The following is a 22,858-nucleotide window of genomic DNA, read 5'->3' on the forward strand; positions in this document are numbered from 1 at the left end:
AAGGTAGAGGGTGGGAGTCAGGGATCTGCCTCCTGGGGTTCTCCCCTACATAGCAGCAAACCAAAGGAGAGGCTTGCTATCCATCCTCGCTGTCCACCCCAAATGGTGTGCTTTCCAGAGCTCAATTATTATTTTTGCTAGAGCAGAAGTAGTGACCTCTCTTTTGGCTACAGAATGTCATTAATGAACTTTCCAGATTAGAAGAGGAGAGACATGAGAAAGGATAGACATTAACAACAGGCCTCTCACAAACCAGATGCTTTCATATACTCGTTCATTGTGTGTTTCTTTTTTTTTTTTTAATGTTCACCTTTATTTATTTATTTATTTATTATTATTTTTTTAAATAATAAATTTATTTTTTATTGGTATTCAGTTTGCCAACATACAGAATACCTACCCAGTGCTCATCCCGTCAAGTGCCCCCATCAGTGCCCGCCAACCAGCCACCCCCACCCCCCGCCCTCCTCCCCTTCCACCACCCCTAGTTCATTTCCCAGAGTTAGTCTTCCATGTTCTGTCTCCCTTTCTGATATTTCCTACCCATTTCTTCTCCCTTCCCCTCTATTTCCTTTCACTATTATTTATATTCCCCAAATGAATGAGACCAAATAATGTTTGTCCTTCTCGGATTGTCTTATTTCACTCAGCATAATACCCTCCAGTTCCATCCACGTTGAAGCAAATGGTGGGTATTTGTCATTTCCTAATGGCTGAGTAATATTCCATTGTATACATAAACCACATCTTCTTTATCCATTCATCTTTCGATGGACACCGAGGCTCCTTCCACAGTTTGGCTATTGTGGACATTGCTGCTATAAACATCGGGGTGCAGGTGTCCCGGCGTCTCATTGCATCTGTATCTTTGGGGTAAATCCCCAGCAGTGCAATTGCTGGGTCGTAGGGCAGGTCTATTTTTAACTCTTTGAGGAACATTAACAAGGCAGGAAGCCACAAATGTTGGAGAGGATGTGGAGAAAAGGGAGCCCTCTTGCACTGTTGGTGGGAATGTGAACTGGTGCAGCCACTCATTGTGTGTTTCAAGGGGAAAGGCAGAGATAGAGCCAGGAATCCCAAATTCCTTGAGAAGATGCCTCAGGCTTCTGGGGAAGGGAGGCTCAGGGGAAATAAAAGGGAAGAGCTAAAATGTGGGCATTGCTAATTAAGGCTTTGTCCTCTCATTCCAGAAATGTCTAGACCATGCTATGGCTGGCTTCCCCAACCCTTTCTAAGATTGTATCCTAGTCTTGGCTTTCCAAAGCCAAGAAGAGACGAGAATAGGTACGTCGCAGGGAGAGAGACTAATTTCCCCCTCTAGTCTAGAGTGGAGCTGTTCCACATCAGCTCAACTGTATGCCTTCCTAAGGAACAACGCAGGAGGCGGCCAAGGCTCTCTGGAAGCCCATCAGCTGCAAGGAGCAATGCTCCACTCGGCTCCCCTCCGTGAAGCCCAAAAGGAGACTGTGGAGGACAGAGCTGCAGGGGGACCCTGTGCCTCTTCGCCTGACCTTCAGATGCTGCCTCTGCACAGGGGCTCTACCAGGTGATCGGCCACCGTTCTTTTCTGGACCCCTCATCCTGAGTGGCAGTATTAGATTGGGAAGCCCTCTGGAGCCTAGAACATGCAGCTAACAATGTTCTCTCATTTTGCTCCCACAGCCCTGGGAAGCACCCCTCTCCATATTTTATAAGTAGGTAAACTGAGTCTGCAGAACTTTCAGTGATTCTCAGTGTGGGAACGGAAGAGTTGAAATTTGAATTCAGGTCTGTCTGAATCCAGAGTACGTGTTTTTTTTCTTTCACATCACAAAGTTTCTTTACAACAGTAAATTGTGTTACACATGGCAAGAGAAATAGAAATATATAAAGAATCGAGTAAAAAGTAAACATGCTTTCCCAGCTTCCTGTTTAGTTCACCCTTCAAAGGCCAGTTCAAATTCTCACTTCCTAAGAGTTTCCAAGACAAATTTGACCACCAAAGACCTCTTTCTCTGAATTCATATTATGTGATGACTTCTGCTTAGTTGAATTCTGGCTTATCTCCCAATTATTTCACGTCTGTAAACTCCCTGAAGCTAAGAGCAACCCTATCTATCTCCTATGATCTTGTGTAATGCCTCCGGTGCTGAGCCCAGGGAAGATTTACCATGGTTTAATTTAGTGATCTTTAAAAGTCTTTAAAAAAAAAAAAGATTATTTATTTATTTATTCATGAGAGACACAGAAAAAGGCAGAGACACAGGCAGAGGGAGAAGCAGGCTCCCCAAGGGGAGCCCAATGCGGGACTCGATCCCAGGACCCTGGGATCACACCCTGAGCCAAAGGCAGATGCTCAACCACTGAGCCACCCAGGCTTCCCAAAAGACTTTTTTTTTTCTTGAATGTGAACTGCATTGTGAAAACAAAAGAAGATGCAAAGTATTGTTCTGTAGTTTAAATAAGAGTAATAAAATGAAAGCCCATAAACCTACTATACCATTCAAGAAACACTATCACTTACAGGGTGGAAGCACCATTATGCCATCACGTTCTTTCTTGATGGTATCCACTTTTCCCCAGTCTCTTCTGGGGATAATTACTAGCCTAAATTTAGTGTTAATCATTTCTTCTATAGGTTTCCTACTAATGATATATCCTTAATGAGATATTGTTTGGCTTTGCTGCATAAATGGAATCGTACTAGGTGTTTTCTTCCACATCTTGCATTTTTCACTCGACAATGTCCTTGAGATTGAGTTACATTGAGTTACCTTGTATGTGTGTAGTAGTAATTCCATTGCTTTTACTATTTTATAATATTCTGAGAAAGGACTATACCACCATTTATTTATTCATTCTATGTTGATGGATATGCACTACAGTTTCTTTTTAGATACAATTTCATATAAACTGCAAGTGGTGATTAAGGTTTTGCTTTAATAGGATTTTACCCCTGATAATTTATGTGGTTTGTAGCTAAGACAGCTTCCATGGGCCTCTGGGAACTCAGGGTGATAAAAATCAAAAGGTCTTTTATGAGCAACAATATTAATGAATATAAGAATGTATATTAATTTCTCATGCTCCAGTAGCAACGGCTGAATTTAAGAGAAGAGAAATGTGTTCATTAGGTAGAGTGCCCATATAAAGAGACAAATGTAATTCTTGCAGAGAGTTAGCTGCCATATTTAAATCTAATATTTAACTCCATGGTTGTCAGATGTTCATTGGGAATTAAACTGCCACTTGATTTACTTCACATTCTCACCAAATCGAGGTAAATATTTAACTTTTTTTTTTGTTTTTAATTAATACTTTTCTTCTTCTTTTTTAGTTTTCCAAATAGAAGAAGAAGTTGGTGGAAAATAAGTTGAAGTATATAAAGCTATGGATAAAGCCCCAATTCCATCACCTTCAAAACTAAAATTGATGGGACCAGTTTTAGTATGCTGAACTTGAAAGCACCAAGTGCCTCTTTTCTCTCAGAAACGGGCAATTTTGCATTCATTTGCTTTGTTGGTTAGGGGCCTAATAGATTATATGAATGGCAGTCTTTTGCCAATGGCTTCCTTTGCAACAGCAATTCTGTTTTATAAGACGAGAAGCCACTCAGAAACAGAGGGAACAATTTTGTGCTTGTATTTGCGATTCTGACAGGGCCTTATGGGGTTTCGCAAATAGTTGGTGCTATACAAATATTTGTTGAAAAAGGGTACCAAATGGTAATAGCAACCACAGATGAATACTGTTTAATCATATCATTTCTGGTAATGGCAGCCATCTTATCAAGTATGTAGGCAATAAAGCAGCCCAATTGTTAGAGGTCAGGGAACAACTTACCTGAAGCTCCCCCATCACTAAGCCAAGAATTTCTTCCCAATCTCCTCCAAGAGAGTGTCGGGGCTTCTCAGCACCTGCCTCATCTCCTGATTCCCTCCATCACCACAGGAAGTCCTCAAAGCTATCTCAGGGCATCCTTCTTTGTCCAACCTCCTACTCCAACACCACTCATAAATGCCTCAGGCTGAGCTAATGCCCATACCCTTCACCTCCTTTATAGATCCTCCTGTGGGCCCCTCCTGCCTAGTTTCACCCACCAGTTCCCTATGTCTGCAACCTCTCCTTAAGCTTCCCTCAGCCTCCTTGACTCAAATAAAATCTTGACTATGTCCTGAGGACCCCCATGACATCCAGTGGAGGCCATCCTCCAGTGTTTCCCCAGGAACTTCAGGGCCCATGTGCCTGATTTCTGACCACTCTTGCTTTCTCTTGCCAGAGACCCAGCTATCTCAAAGTATCTATTTTAAGTCTCTGCCATTCTGTCCCCTCATTGCTGGTGACCCCTCTTATCCATTGATCTCCCAGCTTACACTCTCCCTCTCTACCCTACCAGTGCCATCATTGTCAGGACCAGCGGCACAGAGAAGTTCAGTAACTTGCCTAAGCTGCAGAAACACTGGATTGCTATTGATCCTGTCTTGTAATAGCATAGCTAGGAGCCAGGCACTGGGACCTTTGGTCTGGCTGTCTGAATGGCATTAAGGCAACTTTTTTTCCAGGAGCAAGATTGTCTTAATGAAGGAAGCAATGCACTGATTCATATTCTGGACAAGCTCTTTATTTCACTGTGGACTAGTACTTTGAATAACACTGTCTTAAAAAGTCCTATGAACATTTGGATTCATTTTATGCAAAATATTCTGAGTGAAATGAATCTAAAGATTCCACGATAAGTAAGCGATCAGGTAAGCATGTAAAATTTTTACATGCTTCCTCTTCTGAGATCAGTCAGTTGTCTGTTCTTAACTCTGGAGACTTGAATAAAATCACATCAAACTCAACATGAACAACTAATAAAAAAATAAATAAAAACCTGAACTCTACCATAAATGTCTTCATAGATTTGGGAGAAAACTCAAAAACAATAGTTGATTTTTTTCAAAAAAAGTTTTGTAGAAAAGTTTCTCTTTAAAATTTGCCTTGCCAGAAGACAAGGAGGTATCACTGAGAGAAATACATCAAATTCATGTGGTCTGCAGACTGATCTATGTACCCTGATACAGTCAAAACAAAGCATGGGATTAGACTGTTGTACAAATAAGTCTACTTTATAAAATCAGAGAGAAACTGATCATCAGCAATAGTAATCAAGATGAGTGGCTGAAAACTATCTGGACATCTTTCTAATGGAATTTTCCAGACTGGAAATTTGGTGCCCTTGGTCATTTGCTTCATGAGGACCAGAATGGAGTAGATTTTCAGTTTCATGTTAGTATCACATTGCAATCCCTAACAAATGCATTTTCTCACAAGTACCTTCAGTAGTTTACAGAGATCCTTGCAGTTTCAGATGGTTTAAATCAAATTCCTGGTATTGATACCTCCCAGAAGCAGATATTCTATATATACACACAAGCTATAGATGAAGTATATCCATTAGTACTAAATCTAAAACTAACTAAATAAATAAATAAAACAAACTCTACCCACTTAAGCGTGAAATCGGAAATGTATCCTTCCAATTTCCTCAGTAATGGGCTTCATAGAAAACTCCTTGGCCCAGTGGACATATCCTGCTCAGCCTATGACCCTTAAATTGAAACATTAATTGAAATATCTAATATGTGCCAAGTGCTAAGTGATCTGCAGTTAAAAGGAAGATTATTTTAAAGTTTTGAGCAGAAAGGTAAAAAAATTGTATGCCCTAGAAGACAAAGTTCTTCAATAGATACGATCTCTACAGAGACCCAATGTGGGGTTTCCGTAGAGACATACAGACCAAAATGTAGGGTCAGCCTCAGTGGTTCCATCTCAAAGGACTGGATGCTATAATGGCAAAAGAACTTAAAGATTGTTCGAGGCTGACCCCTTCAATGTTTGATAGTTCGCAAGGAAGGCTCAAACAGTGAAGCACCTCCTCGGGGCCACACAGCTAAAAGGTGACTGAGCCAGGACTCTGAAGAGCAATCCCTGGACTCTGTAACATGGACCCCCATTTGAGACTGAAGGCAGTTGAGGGCCTCCTGACATTAAAGTGGCAATAGGCATTTCATCTAGTTAATATCTTTTCTTTCAGAAATATTTGAAATATTCACATCGACCATCTGAAATGGACCAAGCATCTCATAATGAAAAATTTCATCAGAAAGCTTCTAACAAAATAAAATATGAGTGAAAAAAGGAAGAAATAAAACTTAAATGCCTTGAAAAATGCTTGAGCTTGACTTAATATAGGGTGAACAAATACTATTTACTAAATATCTTAATATCTATTTCATGGGCAGCATATTGAAACAGGTAAAATTGGGACTCCTGGGTGGCTCAGAGGTTAAGCGTCTGCCTTTGGCTCAGGGTGTGATCCCGGAGTTCGGGATTGAGTCCCACATCAGGCTCCCTGTGAGGAGTCTGCTTCTTCGTCTCCCTCTCCCTATGTCTCTGCCTTCTCTCTGTGTCTCTCATTAATAAATAAATAAATAAAATCTTTAAAAAAAACAGTAAATCATCCACCTTGTAAAAATAAAGTTGCATGAAGGACTGGAACTATAGTTTGGGATCTTATCTACATTTTTATTAAAATACAAGTTGGTACTAAATTGGAAATAAATGCAATTAAGACCATAGACATAAAACATACCAGGACAAGATAAGGCCAAATATTCATAAATAATATTAATGATGAAATAGAACATGTAATAATACTGAGCTGTTCTTAAGTTCTTTTCAGCAAAAAAATCCCAATGTGCATTACCATCAATTAATTTTCATATCTCTCCAAATGAGGTCAACAGTCACATTTATTTTATAGATGACACCACAATTAATTGACTTACTGGTGGTCATAGAGCAATCCACTTATCCTTTTTCAAGTGCTATTTCCAATGAAATGAGGAAATGGGGAGGGGCCTAACATGTGCTGATTGCTATTATGGGCCAGAAAATGTGCTGAGAGGTTTACAAGAATTATCAATCTTCATAGTAATCTGGTAGAGTAACCTTATGTCCATTTTCAGATTAAAGTAAAAAGGAGAGGATCAGATGAGCTAAGTGACTCATTCAATGTTGTATAACTGATAACAGGCAGAGTTAAAATTTTTTCTACCACAATATTCTACTTTGTCTTGTCACCTACTATAGTTTGGGCATTTTTCTAGGGCCCAGTGAAAAGGATGAGCAAAATAATCCCTATTCTCAAGCAACTCATTATCTAAAGGAGAAGAAAACATATATATCTATCACATCTTTTACTAACACCTTTGCTTCATTCACAAAAGATGTTAGGTACTTGATGTGACCATACAAAGAAAAACAAAAAGCTCAGATGAAAACCAGAGTCAAGGAAAGTGGAGTAGAAGGCTAAGACAAGGTGTTAAGTAGGAATGCAAATGTGAAGATTCTCGGGCCTCACATGGTTATTCAAATTAAGTCATAATTTTACTCCAAGTTTCCTGGTGACAGAAACCAAAAGAGAAGCACAATAATTAATAAAATGTTGACTACCCATAAGTAAAAGCACAAAAATTCCTTATGGTAAGTGAAATCCTTCATGGCATGTAGTTTCTGAAGGAATATATCAAATGGATTTTACGTAGGGGATCACTGTCCTCAATCATGCCCATAGAGGAAATAGTGATCTTCCTAAGGATATTTTTTATGTCAGAGCTCCATAAGAAATAAGCACATGGCACAATAGCCACTCTCAGTGAAAGCATTGCAAGATATGATGGCGTGTTATCACAATGGCTCAAGAATGCCATGGGGATGTAATTTCCCCACCCCCACTGCCAGGCCTAGAATATGTCAAGCCATCCAAACAGAGAACGAGGAGCCATGTGACCAAAATGGACACCTGAGAAAGGCAAGAGAAAGGGCCATGAATGAGCCTAAGGACCAGAAGCCGGTGTGATGGGGGCACTGGTATAGGTGAGAAGTAAGTGGGAAGAAGGAAGGGAGTAGGTAAGAGATACAGGAACATTCCGAAACAGAGAGGAAAGATTTTGAGTGAGCCATCTTTTGAGGGCCTCAACTTTGCTGCTCATTACAGCATTGAGACATGGAAACAGAAAGTAGGCTTCCAGGGATTCCTGAGGGGCCCATTAAGCCCAGACCATCAAATGCCTTCAGGCTAAGCCTGGCATTGGGTCCAGTAATGGGCAAGGCATTCTTGCAAGCAACTTTACATTCCTGGGAGGGCACCAACTGGCTACTTGGATGACCCACACAACATCCAGTGACAGCAAAGGACCCTTTCACCCTAAGCCAAATTTTAAGACCCCGATGCTGAGCGAGAGTAGGGCAGGTGTGGGAATGGAGCTTCATTGAAACTGAACATCACAGTAGATAAAGGTGATTGGGTTATTTGAAGTTAAAAATCCAAAAACTTCTTGTAGAAAAGATCCAGGGAGGGGGAAAGCCCCAGAAATCTTTCACGCTGTGAGACTGAAGGGAAGACTACACTTCAAAATACACATACGGCACATCCTTCGCTTTGACAGCCCCTAACAGCCAAAATTATATCTGTTTTACATACTGGCATGTGGTGGAGTTGGATTGATTTGCCCTGACAGCCCTCCCTGCTGGAACAATACTTGTCAGTCAGCTCTGGCAATGTTTATATTTTCAAGAATAATTATGCCGAGTGATTGTACAAAATCCTGGCAGGTAGGCCAAAGAGTCTTATCTGTCTACCTCTCTGACCCTGTGTCCCTGAGCTCAAAAGCTCCTCCTCCTCCTGAGGTTGGAAAACATCCCTCTAATGCCCTCAACCTCCTCCGAAGCTGGGGCACTAGCTTCCATTTGAGGGTTCTACACTGGTGCCTGTCCTATCATCTGGGACCTTCCACCCCTGTGCCCTCCCAAGGAAACTTTCCTTCCTTCCATAACTTATACTAGAAGCCATTACATTTTCCAAATTGACTTGTTCAAGGTAGTTGGGCTTTACCAATATACATCTACATGAATGCTCCCATTGTGCAAGACATCTTTAGTTTTGGGTTGGGAAAATTCAGAACCGAGACCAGTGGGAATCGAGGGCTTCCCTGACCTATGTCTAACATAAACATAGTGACTATCTTCTCTCTGTATACGCTCTAGTACACACATTCTAGATTAGAATGGGATCAATGGGGATGAGAAGGACAAGCAAAATGCTAGGCAAGTGGGCCACTCAGAGAAGGCTCATGGAGCCAATGAGCCAACCTCAGAAAAGCAGGTTGGAGTTTTTATGAGGGAAGCTCTGAACTCAGGAGAAAGGGGTATGTGCTTAGCTTAAGGCACAGTGGGAGGCCAGTGGGCATTTTATGAGGTCCAGAATTCCATGCCAGCTTCCTAGGCTGCTTTCTGCAGCTCTATACTCTGCCCTAATTCCAGCAGCACTCATAACCAATGATACATGACCAATATTTGAAACATGGAGGTGACAGACAAGATTTTTGGGTGCATCCCATATGTTTTCCATCTCTAGAGGGCTTTCTGTCCAATTAATATGCAAAGCAGATTCTGATATTTCCTCTTTAATATGCTTATTTCAGAACTCATATTTTGGAAGGTAATGCTAATGTTTATCTTCTTTGAAGGACTTTGTAATACTTGCAGCATCCTTCAATTCTCCCCCCACCCTCCACACTTCACCACTTAAGCATCTATGTGGAGAGAACTGTGTTTGGTGCTGTGAAACGCCCAAGGATGAAGAAGGAGAAAAGGATGTCAGTGGATGCTAATTACACATCCACTGTGTGCAAGGCATTGTTTTAAGTACTGTACATACATTCTCTTCTTGAGACATTCTGACTGATCCGGGGAGAGACATCACTGTCTCCTGTGATAAAGGGAATGTGGTAACTGGGTCTTGGAGATGTTAACTTGACCAAAGCCACACAGCTGGAAAGTGGGCAGGACAAGCTCAGTTGGTTTCAAAACCATGCAATTTCCCCCAGTAAACGATGAATCTTTCCCCCAAAGGATGGGCAGTCTAACAGGGAAACGAGGCAAATACACAAATAACAGTTGTCAAAGGCAGAATATCAAAACTGCTGTGACAGATGTAAACAATATAGAGTTAAGGGTGTCTAGAAGAAAAAGAATCAAATCCTTTGAGTAGAGGATTTGAGGTGTTTTTCCTTGTAAGTTGAATGGGGCTTGAAATGTTGGTTGGAAAGAATGTTGGCCGTAATCAATTTTGTCATTTCCAAAAGCCAGGATGTGAAGGACTTGATCATATACTGGACCTTCATGTCAAGATGTGTCCACATTAAAGTCCCAAATCTGAAAACTGTTTAGGTTGAACTAAACACAGTTTCCATTCATGCAGGCCCAAATGTGACAAATATCAGCTATTTCTTATGGCTTAACTAATTTATCCCTCGGCTGTTAACATTTGCCAATAGAACTTCTGGATGTTAGAAAAGAAGGCATATATTTTAATTTTCAAGAAAATATTAAGGAAAGCAAAACACAGACATTGTAACAAATGTTACACTGGAGAGCTCATGATGGAAAGAAATTGTACTCTCCTACATGCCCCCCCTATTCTCAACCTCATTCTTAAGGTGTTCAATTCCATACAGTTTGAAGTTTTGTTTTCTAGGGGTTTCCTCCATAACTCTAATCAATACATTTACTTTGTCTCCTTGTTTTCCCAATTTAAGACATTTATCAATTCCCTGCTATTGAAGAGAAAGATTTTACTCACACTATTCCTCACCTTTCCCCAATAACTGAGAACTGTATTATTTTTATTCTTCTACTGATAATCTATCACACTATATCTTTTTTAAGCCATTATTCTATGCTCTTCTGTATATCATGAACATATCAGCCCTCCTACCTTTCTTTTACCCTAGTCACTTCATATACTCTTTGAGCTTGATCTTTAATGACATGGTGTCAAGACTATTACTTTGTACTTCAACTTATGATATGCTACAATTAAGTGTCCTTTGTGAGTAAAAATTGAAAAGCAATAAACATAATTTATTTCAATACAACCAGCTTAATACTGTATGCTACAAGACTAAATAGGTGCCAGGACTGCTTTTTCTTTTCCACATGTCTAATGTCCTATAAAGAACTTCTGGGCCACTCAAATGAGGATGTTCCTAAGCATCAATATCAAATGCTTTCTCTTCCCTACCAAGATTGTCCTAGCATCTAATTCAAATTGATAGATTTTTCAGTTATCCTGTTGGTACTTGGCAGACCTCTTGATTTGAGGCCTGGGGCTTCTTCAACACTGGGAAATTGTCTTCTGTTTTTTTCTTTGTTAATTTTCTCTCTATCGTTTTTCTGTGTTCTCATTCCCATTTGGACAGTAGCCAATGCCACCTCTCATGAATTGCTTCTCTCTGCCTCTTATTTTTTCTTCTCCAGATCTGTCTATCTTTTTGCTGTATATTATGGAAAAATTTTTTGACTCTCTTTCAGACCTATGATTGAAACTTTTAGTTCAGCCATCACATATTTAATTTGTATGAATTCCTTCTTGTCATCTTAGGATTTATTTTTCATAGCTAACTAACTTTGTGTATAGAAAAACCTCAATTCAGAGACTTACTTGTTTTTAATTCTCTTCTGATTCCTAAAATACTTCTGTTTCCTCTGAGGTCAGCTTTTTCTCTTTGACTCTTCTTTCAGTGTTTATCGTCCTCATGTGTATGACAGATCTTGAATTTTATTTATATTTAAGGACGAAAGACTGGGTAGCTAGTAAGGGTTTCTTGTGCTTTTATGTCACTAATTCTGTTTTCAAATAGTAATATTGCTTAGGAATTGGGTCATTGGTAGAACACAGAGATAGACAGGCCTTGCTTTAGGATACATAGGCAGAAAGTGGACCATTAAGCTGGAGTGTAAACATGCCAGACTAAAGAAAATGTCATTCTGGGGCTTCAATATCCATACAATTAGCCTCATCCTCTAGAGGAATCTGGCAATTTCTGCATAGAAGTGCTTTCAATTTTTTTTTTTTTTTTGGTCTGAGGATAAGTAATGAGCTATCTGTTTCTCTGCAGATTGGGGTGGGGGGTGGGGGATCCGTACCACTCATTCAGCTGCCCTTCCACTATGTTTAAGCCCTTTCCTACAGATACTCTCTACTGTACCTGCTGCATTTGTTGGCCCCAAGTCTGTAGCCACCAGGTTCCACCCAACATGGCAGTCCTGCCTCATCTCAGACTCCCTACAGCATATTCTGAGATGAAGATTCCCTTACTGTGTTTCACACATGCACATGGTAACCACACACCATCTCTGTTCCAGAAATCTATTGAAAAATGTTACCCATTAAGGATTTCCATCTCTTCTTCCCTTCACAGTATGGGTAAGAGGCAAACAGACATGCTCAGCTCAACAGTCCAGATGGAATATCTTCGCTACCTTTCTAAGGAAGTGCTTCTTGGAGTCTCCAGAGCAGATGGGATGTTCTCCAAGAGCTCAAACAAGACCTTAAGTAACCCATCCATTTTATAAATGAGGACAGTTAAGGCACAGTAAAAGTGTTAATTTCCCAGAGCTGAGCCAGGACCCAAAACCCATTTGCTTGCCCTTAAATCCAATGTCATTTTCATTATACTCTGATCCCTCTCATTACAGACATTAATCATCCAAATACAATAAATACCTTAAAGGCCGGGAAGATAAAGGCGACATGAAGTCAGTGGAATATTGCTACAGTCTGTCCCTGGAAGTCAAATCACCCTTTCTCCGTAGCTACCAGATTTATCTCTTTTGTCTTCTGCCTATTTACACTTTCCATCTTTGATAAGCTGCAAAAAGTTGGGTGTGAATTCATGTCAAGAAGCATGGTGATGAAGGCAGTTTATGAGCTGTGAGCAGATTTATAACGTGAGAGTCATGGTGCTGGGGTCCCTTTCCTCTCTGTCTTTTGATAAAGACTAGTTCTGTGTGCTTCTGTCAGCTGGAACACTTCCAAAGTTTGCAGTCAATGATACAAACTTACAAGTGTTTTTGGAGAACACTTGTAAGACGTACACAACTAAGTAACATTTACCTAATCACAGTGCTTGAGAGAGGAGAGAATGGTTCCCACCTATTGAGCTTTGGGGTCTTGTTGGGATACAGAAGAGGGTCAGACAGATCCAGCTCCTGTTACAGTTCCCCAGGTTTGGTAATGAAGTCTTTTATAGAAATTGCCTTCTCCTGAGAGAGTTTCAATGCTGCTATTACTACTTATACTTAATGTGATTACAACTTCTGTTTTTATGTGTTATGAACCATTTACATTCGGCATTGGCATGGTCCAAAGTACTGAAATGATATGAAATATTTGGAGTAGATTATATTTAAAAAATTTACAAGGACAAGCCCATGTTACATTCTATAATATGCTGAAGTTGAGCAAGAAATCAGCTGAGGACAGTTTGTCTCTGGGGGTATGGCTAAAAAGTGTCCACCCCTGCCTGCTTAGCCCCACCTGGGACCTGGGTGGACAAGTTTCCAGGAAAAACCTGATTTCTCAGGAGGAATGAAATCTCCAGGGACTTGAACCGATAGTGAGGGCTCTAGTCACCTATTTGGCCCAGGCTCCTCCACCTAGAAGTACTTGAATGAACCAATGATGTTTGTAAGGCACAGTAAAATATTCTTGTATTTTGTCCCTCTGCCTTCTGCGTGTGCACAGTGATTACGAGCTTAGATGAAACCACTCTAATCATATAAGCACCCCTGAAGGCCTAGGAGGAAAATGCCCATGGAGGAAGAGAAGTGAGAAATGAGGAAGAAGGTGTCCCCTGTGCAGGGCCCAGGATGGCTATGGAGGAAGCAATGAGTGAAAATGGCCACAATTCCCGGGTAAGGAAGGAGTAGTAGGCAGAAAGGAAGCCCCAGTCTGATCATTGCTAACAACTAACTACATGACTAAGAGTAATTTACTTAAAGTATCTATCCAACTTCAATTTCTTTCCTTTAGCTGTAAAATGGGAATAAAAATACCCGACCCCTACACCCTGGTGAGAACAAAATGGTATGCTAATTAAAAAGTACTCTAATAGAGGCCTCTGGGTGGTTCAGTCAGTTAAACGTCTGCCTTTGGCTCAGGTCATGATCCTGGGGTCCTGGGATTGAGCCCTGAGTCGGGATCCTTGTTAAGCAGGGAGTCTGCTTCTCCCTCTCCCTCTGCCCCTGCTCGTGTCTGCTCTTTCTCTCTCTCTCACTCTTTCAAATAAATAAAATATTTTTTAAAGTACTGTAACAAATAAAATGTGCTATAAATGTTATTTATAACATAAATAACACCTCATCATGGGTGTGATGGGAGGGTATGGGATTAGCATTTCAATACAAGTTTCCATTGGTTAAATAGGGCCAGATCACAGAGCACCTGTGGGTTAGATTTGATCTGATAAGTAGATGGGAGCTATGGTAGGTTCCTGAATGAGGGTGTGGCATTATATAAATAGCACCCCTGCTATTTAGCAACTTCACACTCAAGATTACACAGTGCCTTATAGATACATTTCATTAGTTCGATGAAATGTTAAATGCTACACACAACTACAATAATAATGGGAACTTCTGTTCTCTGAATACTTTCAGGCTCATAAAGTACTCTCCCATGTTCTTTTATTTGAACATTAGAACAACTATGTGAAATGTCCTATGAACATTTCCTAGGCTCCCTTTCACAGCTGAGGAAGGAGAGGCTCAGAGAGGCCAAGGAGTTCATCCATGGCTGCATAGCTGATTGGTTCTACAGCCAGACTTCAGCATGGCCTTTTGATTCCAAGTTCAACGTCCTTTATGCCAGAGTGGCAGAGTGGGCATTCTGGAGACCAAGAAAGCAAGACGCTTTATTTCAGACATAAAACTTACAGATAAGACACTAAGATCAATGCAAGTTGCTAATGCAAAAATAGAGTCAAGCATTTGCCTACTGGAGGGATAGGAAGTCAGGAAGAAGTTAATGTGGATGGTAATTGTAGGAAAGGCTTCATGGACTTTTTTTTTTTTAAGTTCTGGTTGAATGTGAAGAATGGATCTCTTTGAATAGTTTGGAGTAAAGTGGGGGAGAAGGCTCTTAAGAAATGAGGAGAAGCCAAGGCAAAAAGGCAGGATAGTAGGAGTACAACTGCCCTGGTTAATCAGGGGTGTAATGAGAGGGGTGGGATTGGGGTTTTAAAGAATTTTCCATTGGTTAAATAGGGCCAAGTCACAGAGCACCTGTGGGTTAGCTGAGAGGTCTCGATTTGATCTGATAAGTAGATGGGAGCTATTGTAGGTTCCTGAATGAAGGTTTGGCATTATAAAAGCAGCATATTTTCCAGTAGGAATATGCACAGTGTATTAAATATACCCTGAAGCAAGGAGAGCAGTTAGATTTTGCATTAATAGAAGCATAATCATGAAGTCCTGGATTACAGTGTGGCAATGAAAATAAAAGGAAAGCTATAAATCCTAACAGCCAACTTGTTTGATAATCTGAACAGAAGAATTACTTACTCAGCTACCATACTCCATATGACTCTCCAAAACATGACTAGCTTTCTCAATCACATTTCCCCTTAGCCATGCTGCCAAGTGATTCAGAGTTGCCAAAGCAAAAAGTTCATTAGAAATCACAAGCGGGACGTCTGGGTGGCTCAGCGGTTGAGCATCTGCCTTGGGCTCAGGGTATGATCCTGGAATCCTGGGATCGAGTGCTGCATCGGGCTCCCTGCATGGAGCCTGCTTCTCCCTCTGCCTATGTCTCTTCCTCTCTCTTCCTCTCTCTCTCTCTCTCTCTCTCTCTCTCTCTTTATCATAAATAAATAAAATCTTTTAAAAAAATCACATGAATTCGTCAAAAAGATTCCTCATTCCATCCCTTGGTTGTCAGTCCAAGAAGACTTTTCAGAAGTAAAACGGTTATACACATGTGCAAACACCATTGAGCTCACTTTCAGACCTTCCCAATGCAGTTAACTATGGATTTGTGTCATATGGATTCCTGATCGAAGTGACAGAAGATGTTATCAAGTGTCACCTTTCACTGCACCCATATCATCTCCGAGGAGATGCAGGAGAAGATGAAGAACAGGTGCAAAGCAGGTGCAAAAAAGCCCCATGTGTGGAGCTGAGAAGGAGTGGGACAAGTATAGCACTGGTGGAGAGTCTGGATCCTTATAACTTCATTGTTTGGTCCAAGCAGAGTCTCAATATTTGGGTCTGCCTTTCCAGTATCTGGGATCTGAAGCCATGCTCAAAAGCAAAACAGGTTCAGAGTTGAAATTGGTTCCCTCTTTTGGCCTGGCAGGTATGTTTGTTGACATGATCAGATTTGAACACAGCCACAGCCTCTACTGTCATAAGTGAATGGTAATAAAGGCACACTTCCCCTTTAAATTTCAATGGCTGTGTCATGCTTTCCATTCCCTCTTCATTTCAGTGTGTGGGCATTACACACACAGAGAGACACACAGACACACACACACACGCACGCACACCCAGACACCTCACATGCTGTACCAACAGCTGCTTGCCAGTCAATGAAGTCACATTACTCTGTCATGGGAATGTGTGAAATAAGCCGCCTCACAGGAGGTGGGCAGAGGCATGCACGATGCAATCAGTATAAACAGGGTTTTTCTCTCTCCTGCGCCTGTTTTGTTGGCTCATTGAGCAGAGAAGTGAACAAGCGTCATTGGGTGCAGAACTGTATTTAGGAGAAACCTTTTCTTTTTACTGTCACTATATGTGATAATAACTTCACAAGACTGTCACCGTTAGATTCACGCTGGTTGGAGATACACGATGGTTGGACAAAGCAGGCTCCCTGCTCTCAGAAAAATCCAACAGAACTGACCTTCTTTTCCCATGGAAATGTCAACAGCAATTATACAACCAACATTCGCTAGGCAAATATGCCAGAGCTGCTCCGGGGGTTGCAAGGCTGCAGACGAGCTCAGTCATCATGAGGGTACCTACACCACCTCGAAGCATCTCTCTGAGACCTGAGACACAGTGTGCCACCCCAGGCAGCTGTCAAAAGAGCTGCCCAGCCCAGGTGCTCCTCCTGCTGAACACACAGTCTAGCATTTCAGCAACACAACCTCTGTCCCAGGCTTCAACAACTGAGAGAGTGATGACCTAAACCAAGTACCTGAAGTTTAATTGTATTATTTCATGGAAATTCAGTCCTCAGTAAAAAGAACTTTTGAAAGACAAATGTTCATTTTGGGTCAGATGTCCTTGCATAACACTTGATGGTATGCAAAAAAATTATTTGTCTCACCTGACGTCATTAGACCACCTACAAGGATTCCTATGCCACCAAAGTTAAACCTCTATCCAATACCAACCAAAGCCAACAAGCAGGCCTGATTGTTTAAATAAGAAATATACAGGGAGGAAAAAGCTGCAGGACACAGGGATAGGATGAGACTCGGAAGGCTAATTAACAGGACCAGGAGAAGGGAGTGTGACAGACTCTCACACACAAGTGAGCTGGCAGCCCTAACTAATTAGCAACAATTAATTTTGCGGTAGGAGCAAGAACACATGTATTATGTTCTATAAAAGCTTAATAGCTGTCACTATAAATCACTCCCATCTCTCCCCTGAAATTCAACTTGCAAGCAGGCTGCTTTGAAATCTTTGGGAATTAACAATATAGAGCTGCTATATCTTGGATCTTAATATGAAAAGTAAGATGGTTTTTTCTCTGCCACTTGGCCCTTGACTAATGTCAGCTGTTGTAACGGAGGTTGGCATCAACAGGCTCAGCCGCACCAGGCCCTGAACCAATTCTGATTGAGGGAGGCAAGAAATGAGCAGCCCCAGGCCTGCTTCTGGTGAATATGGGATCCATTGTGCTGCTCTAGACTGGACATCCTGTGTGGCCAAAATGGGCTCCTTGCCTGAGATGGAAGACAAGACTTTTTTCATCTATGCCTTCTCTTATTGTTTGGAAGTACCTGCATAAAGCATTACCATAGAGAAAATTGAGGGCTTCCTGAAAGACTGCCATGATCAATTAGTAATGTCTGCTAGGAGTGGGGATGAGAAATACTATGGGTTTGTTGTTGTTTGAAGTTTTTTTTTTTTAGTTTTTTTTTCATTTTCTATCATTTATTTAAATTATGGTAAAATACGCATAACATAAAATATTTTAAAGTACACAGTGCTATGTCGTGAAGTACATCACATTTTGCACAACTATAACCCCAAATGGAAACTCTGTCTCTATGAGGTTTCCCTCCCCATTTCCCCTCTGCCCTCAGCCCATAGCAATCACTCAACTGCCTTCCATCTCTACGGATTTGCCTCGTTTGGATATTTTGTATAAATAAAATCATACAATACGTGTCTTTTTGTGTCTGGCTCCTTTCACTTAACATAATGCTTTCATGTTGTAGCAGGTATCAGCACTGTTGTTTTTGATCACCCTGACAAACCCCTTCTGTGGACAAGTATCTCCTTCAGTTTCCTAAACAGCACCTCAGTTCTCTACTGAGTTAAGTAGAGAAACTTAAACTATGAAACTATGAAACTTAGCCAAGTCTTCCTAGGCCCCTTTTCTAATGGGTGCAATTTATTTATGGTTCATCTTCAAGCTTCCTCAATTTTATATAAATTTTATGAAAACCTACATTACACTTAATGGTAAATCTTCCATTATATGCAGTGGTAAAAGACTGAATGTATTCCCTTCGAGATCAGAAATAAGGCAAAAACCTCTCACTGTTCTTACTCAACACAGTAGTGGAAGTGCTAGCCAGTATAATAAGGCAAATAAAAAGAAGTAATAAGCACAGCATGGGAAAGGGAAAAAAAATAAACTATCTCCATCTGAAAAGGCCATAACACTCTATATAGAAAATTAAATAATCTACAAAATAAAAAAGAATCTTAGAATAAGTGAGTTTAGCAATGTTTCAGGATGCAAGTAAACATGAAATCAATTGTATTTCTAAGCCTAACAATGAACTGTGGACACCAAAATTTAAAATGCAATACCACTTTAAATTGCTTCTCCAAAACAAAATACTTAGGTATAAATCTAACATAACATGTGCAGGACTTGTCTGAAAACAAGGACTTGTTTTGATGAAAGGAATAAAAAAAGAGATAAATAAATAGAGAAACACACTATGTTCAAGGATTGGAAAACTCAACATAGTAAAGATTTCCATTCTCTCCAAATTGACACACAGGTTTAACACAATTCCTATCAAAATCCCAGTGAAATTTTTTGTAGATATTGATAATATTGTTCCAAAATGTAAGGACGCCTGGGTGGCTTAGCGGTTGGGCACCTGCCTTTGGCTCAGATTGTGATCCCGAGGTCTGGGATAGAGTCCTGCAGCAGGCTCCTGTAACGAGCCTGCATCTCCCTCTACCTATGTCTCTGCCTCTCTCTGTGTGTCTTTCATGAATAAATAAATAAATCTTAAAAAATAAAATGTATATGGAATTGCAATATATAGAATAGCTAAAAATAATTTTGAAAAGGAACAAGAATGAGAAAAATCAGTATATCTGATTTCAAAACTTAAATAGCTACAGTCATAATGGCTATGTGCTACTGGTGGAGGGATTGACATGTAAATTAATGGGTTAGAATACAGAACCCAGAAATAGACCCACACAGCTATGCCCATCGGATCTTTGACAAACATGAAAATACAATTTAGCAGAAGGAAAGATAACTGTGGTGGGTTGAAGAGCGGCTTAAAAAAGATATGTCTGTTGCAACCTCAGAATGTGACCCTGTTTGGAATAAGAGTCTTTGCAAATATAATTAAGGTAAAGATTTCAAGATGAGATCATTTTGGATTCAGGTGGGCCTTAAATCCAATAATAAGTGTCCATATAAAAGACAGAAATAGGAAGCACAGAAAAAGAGAGAGAGAGAGAGAGAGAGAGTATGTGAAGATGGAGCCAGAGATTAGGAAGTGATAGGTCTATAAGTCAAGGAACACAAGCATTGCCAGCAGTTGCTAGAAGATAGAAGAGGCAAGGAAAGATGCTCTGCTAGAGCCATTTGAGGGAGCACAGCCCTGTCAACATTGATTTCAGACTTCTGACTTCCAGGAATGTGAGAAAATATATTTCTGTTGTTTTAAACCACCAAGTTTGTGATAATTTTCTTTGGCAGCCCTACGAAACTAATGCAGTAGCCTTTCAGCAAGTGGGACTTGAGCAATTAGGCATCCATGGGCAAAAAAACCCTTGAATTATGACCTAAGTCTTACACTTCATACAAATACCAACTAAAAACTGAATTATGGACGTAAGTGCAAAACATAAAGCTATCGGACATTTTTAGGGGGAAGAAAAACCTAGAAAGAAGACAATCTTCAGGATTTAGGGCAAGGCAACACTTTCCTAGATTTGACACTGAAAGCATGATATACAAAGGGAAAAATCAGCAAACTGAACTTCAATAAAATAAAAAATTTTTGCTACAGATCCTACTATAAGAGGATGAAAAAACCTAAAATTTTGCAAGCCACATATCTAATGAAGGAGTAGTACCTGTAATGCATAAAGAACTCTCAAAATTCAACTTAAAAAAAACAAAACTAACAACTCAATTAGAAGGTGGGCAAAAGGTATGAATAGACATTTCATGGAAGAGCATATAGATGGCTTGGCAACTAAGCACATGAAAAGGTATTCAAAATAATTAGGCATTAAAGGGATGAACAGTGAAACCCCAATGAGATATCACTACACACCTATCAGAATGGCTGAAACAAAAATTGTGATGACATCAAAGGCGGGCAAGTGTGTGGAGAAACTGGATCACTCATCTATTGCTGACAGGAATGTAAAATGGTACAGCCATGCTGGAAAATGTTTTGGCAGTTTCTTTTAAAAAACTAAATATGCAACTACCATTTCATCCAGCAATCACACTCCCAGGCATTTATTCTATAGGAATGGAAACTTATGTTCACACAATGTACATAAATGTTTATAGCAGCTTTATCCATAATAGTCTAAAACTGGCGACAGCCTAGATGCCCTTCAACAAGAGATGGATAAGCAAACTCTGGTTCATCTGTACCCTGGGACACCACTCAGAAACAAATAGAAACAAACTATTGATACACACAACAACCTGGATGAGTTTCTGAAGAATTATACTGAGCAGAAAAAAAAAAATCCGGAAGGTTGTATCTTGTGTGACAACATATATATAACATTCTTGAACTGACAAGTTTATAGAAATAGAGAACAGATTAAGTGGTTGCCAAGGGTTTAGGGCTGGAAGAGAAGAGCCTGGGAGGGAATTGGGTGACATGAGGGATCCATGTGGTGATGGAAATGCTCAGTATCTTGACTGTATCAATGTCAATATCCTAGTTGTGCTATTGTACTAGAATTTTATGAGATACTGCCATTGTGGAAAACTGTGTAAAGGGCACATGAGATTGCTCTATATTATTTCTTACAACTGCTTGTGAATCTACAATGATCTCAAAGTAAAAAAGTTTAATTAAAAAATGTCAGAGATGTGCCTTGTGACATTGGATATGCTTTTAATATGGACAAAGCATGTTACTTGCTGGTACAGAACAGTTTGCCACTAAAAGCTACCATTCATTACCAACAATTATGGCTTTGGTCCTACCTGCATCATCAGTGAGCTCCTTGAGGAACTGACTCATGTATTATTTATCCATAAATCCCCCACAGTGCCTAGCAAGCACCCTGCTATGTAATAAGTGCTCAATAAATGTTTGTTGACTTAATGTTTTTATCAGTAATTCACTGAGTATGCGAGTATGCGTATTGTGCACTGTTAAAACATCACTTGCTGCAAATGAGAAAAACATTAAAGAAATGTGTCATGTGTCATGAAGTAAATTAGTGTCATCCTTAAAAATGCAATTAGATCTTTATTTTTTATTAGTGTTCTGTTTATTATTTTTCTTTGTTTTTATCTGATTACAAAAGTAATCGATATTCACTGTAGAAAAGTGCTCAAGTCTAGAAAGCTGTAAAGGCCTTTCACTGCACCTATTTTAATGACTAGATGAGCCCCTTCTGATTTGACATGGTACGCTTCCAAAGTGCTTGACCTCAGTTTTCTTGTTCATTGAGTCATTCATTCATCAGAGGTATGTTGAGGATCTACCAAAGGCTTGCATCTACAAATGCAGAGGTAAGCATGGCTCTCTACATTTTACAAACAAAACAGACTTGCTGTTTGGAGGGTTCAGCCAGAGGGAGCCTGTCTCTTTTCATCTGGCATCCAATATCAGAATAACCTCAGCTTCCCTAACTTTGACATCTTAAAGGAACAGCACTCCCTGGTTAATGATAAACACAGCTGAGTATTTCTTTAGCAGTAAAGGTTTCCAGAGAACATGTCCAGGGGGCATCTACTGGTCTGGCACCACAACCAATAGAGAAGACAAGAAATAGCTAAATGGTATTGATTGGCCTTTATGTAAGACATTGGGCTCTCAGAAGCTATAAACGTGGACAATTTCTTGAATGTATTCAAATGTATTCAAACATAGAGCAAAGCAAAATGCAACATAGGATGAGATGATGGGATCCATAACCGCCTTATATTTATATCAAATCTGTTCTTGGGAAAAGTAGGAAAAGCAAAGCAAGTGTTATTCTTTAAAAGAAAAAAAAAGTAATATCCCCAAAGGCAACCAGACAAAACCCATTACTTTATCAACAGAAATGGATTATTTTCATTCCCTGCTACTTGTTGGTGGTGTAAATTTTATTCACCAGACTGAGCAGAAGTATACAAAGCTCTTGGATTTTTGCCAGACAGATACAAAACTATGTGTGCTATTTTTTTGTTCCACCTGTTAAAAGTTAACTAACTCAGAGTGTGTTTATGTTTCTTTTTTTTTTTTTTTGAGATTTTATTTATTCATAAGAGACAGAGACATAGGCAGAGGGAGAAGCAGTC

At 40.0% G+C, this 22,858-nt stretch overlaps 1 protein-coding gene across 5 annotated transcripts in view; it reads right to left on the minus strand.

Moving 5' to 3' along the window:
• The window catches only part of NTRK2 (neurotrophic receptor tyrosine kinase 2), a 327,349-nt gene that overhangs the window by 81,659 nt on the left and 222,832 nt on the right, over positions 1–22,858 (minus strand). The window lies entirely within an intron of this gene.

Source organism: Canis lupus, chromosome 1, assembly GCF_011100685.1.
Source record: "Canis lupus familiaris isolate Mischka breed German Shepherd chromosome 1, alternate assembly UU_Cfam_GSD_1.0, whole genome shotgun sequence".
Classification (NCBI taxonomy): Eukaryota; Metazoa; Chordata; class Mammalia; order Carnivora; family Canidae; genus Canis; species Canis lupus.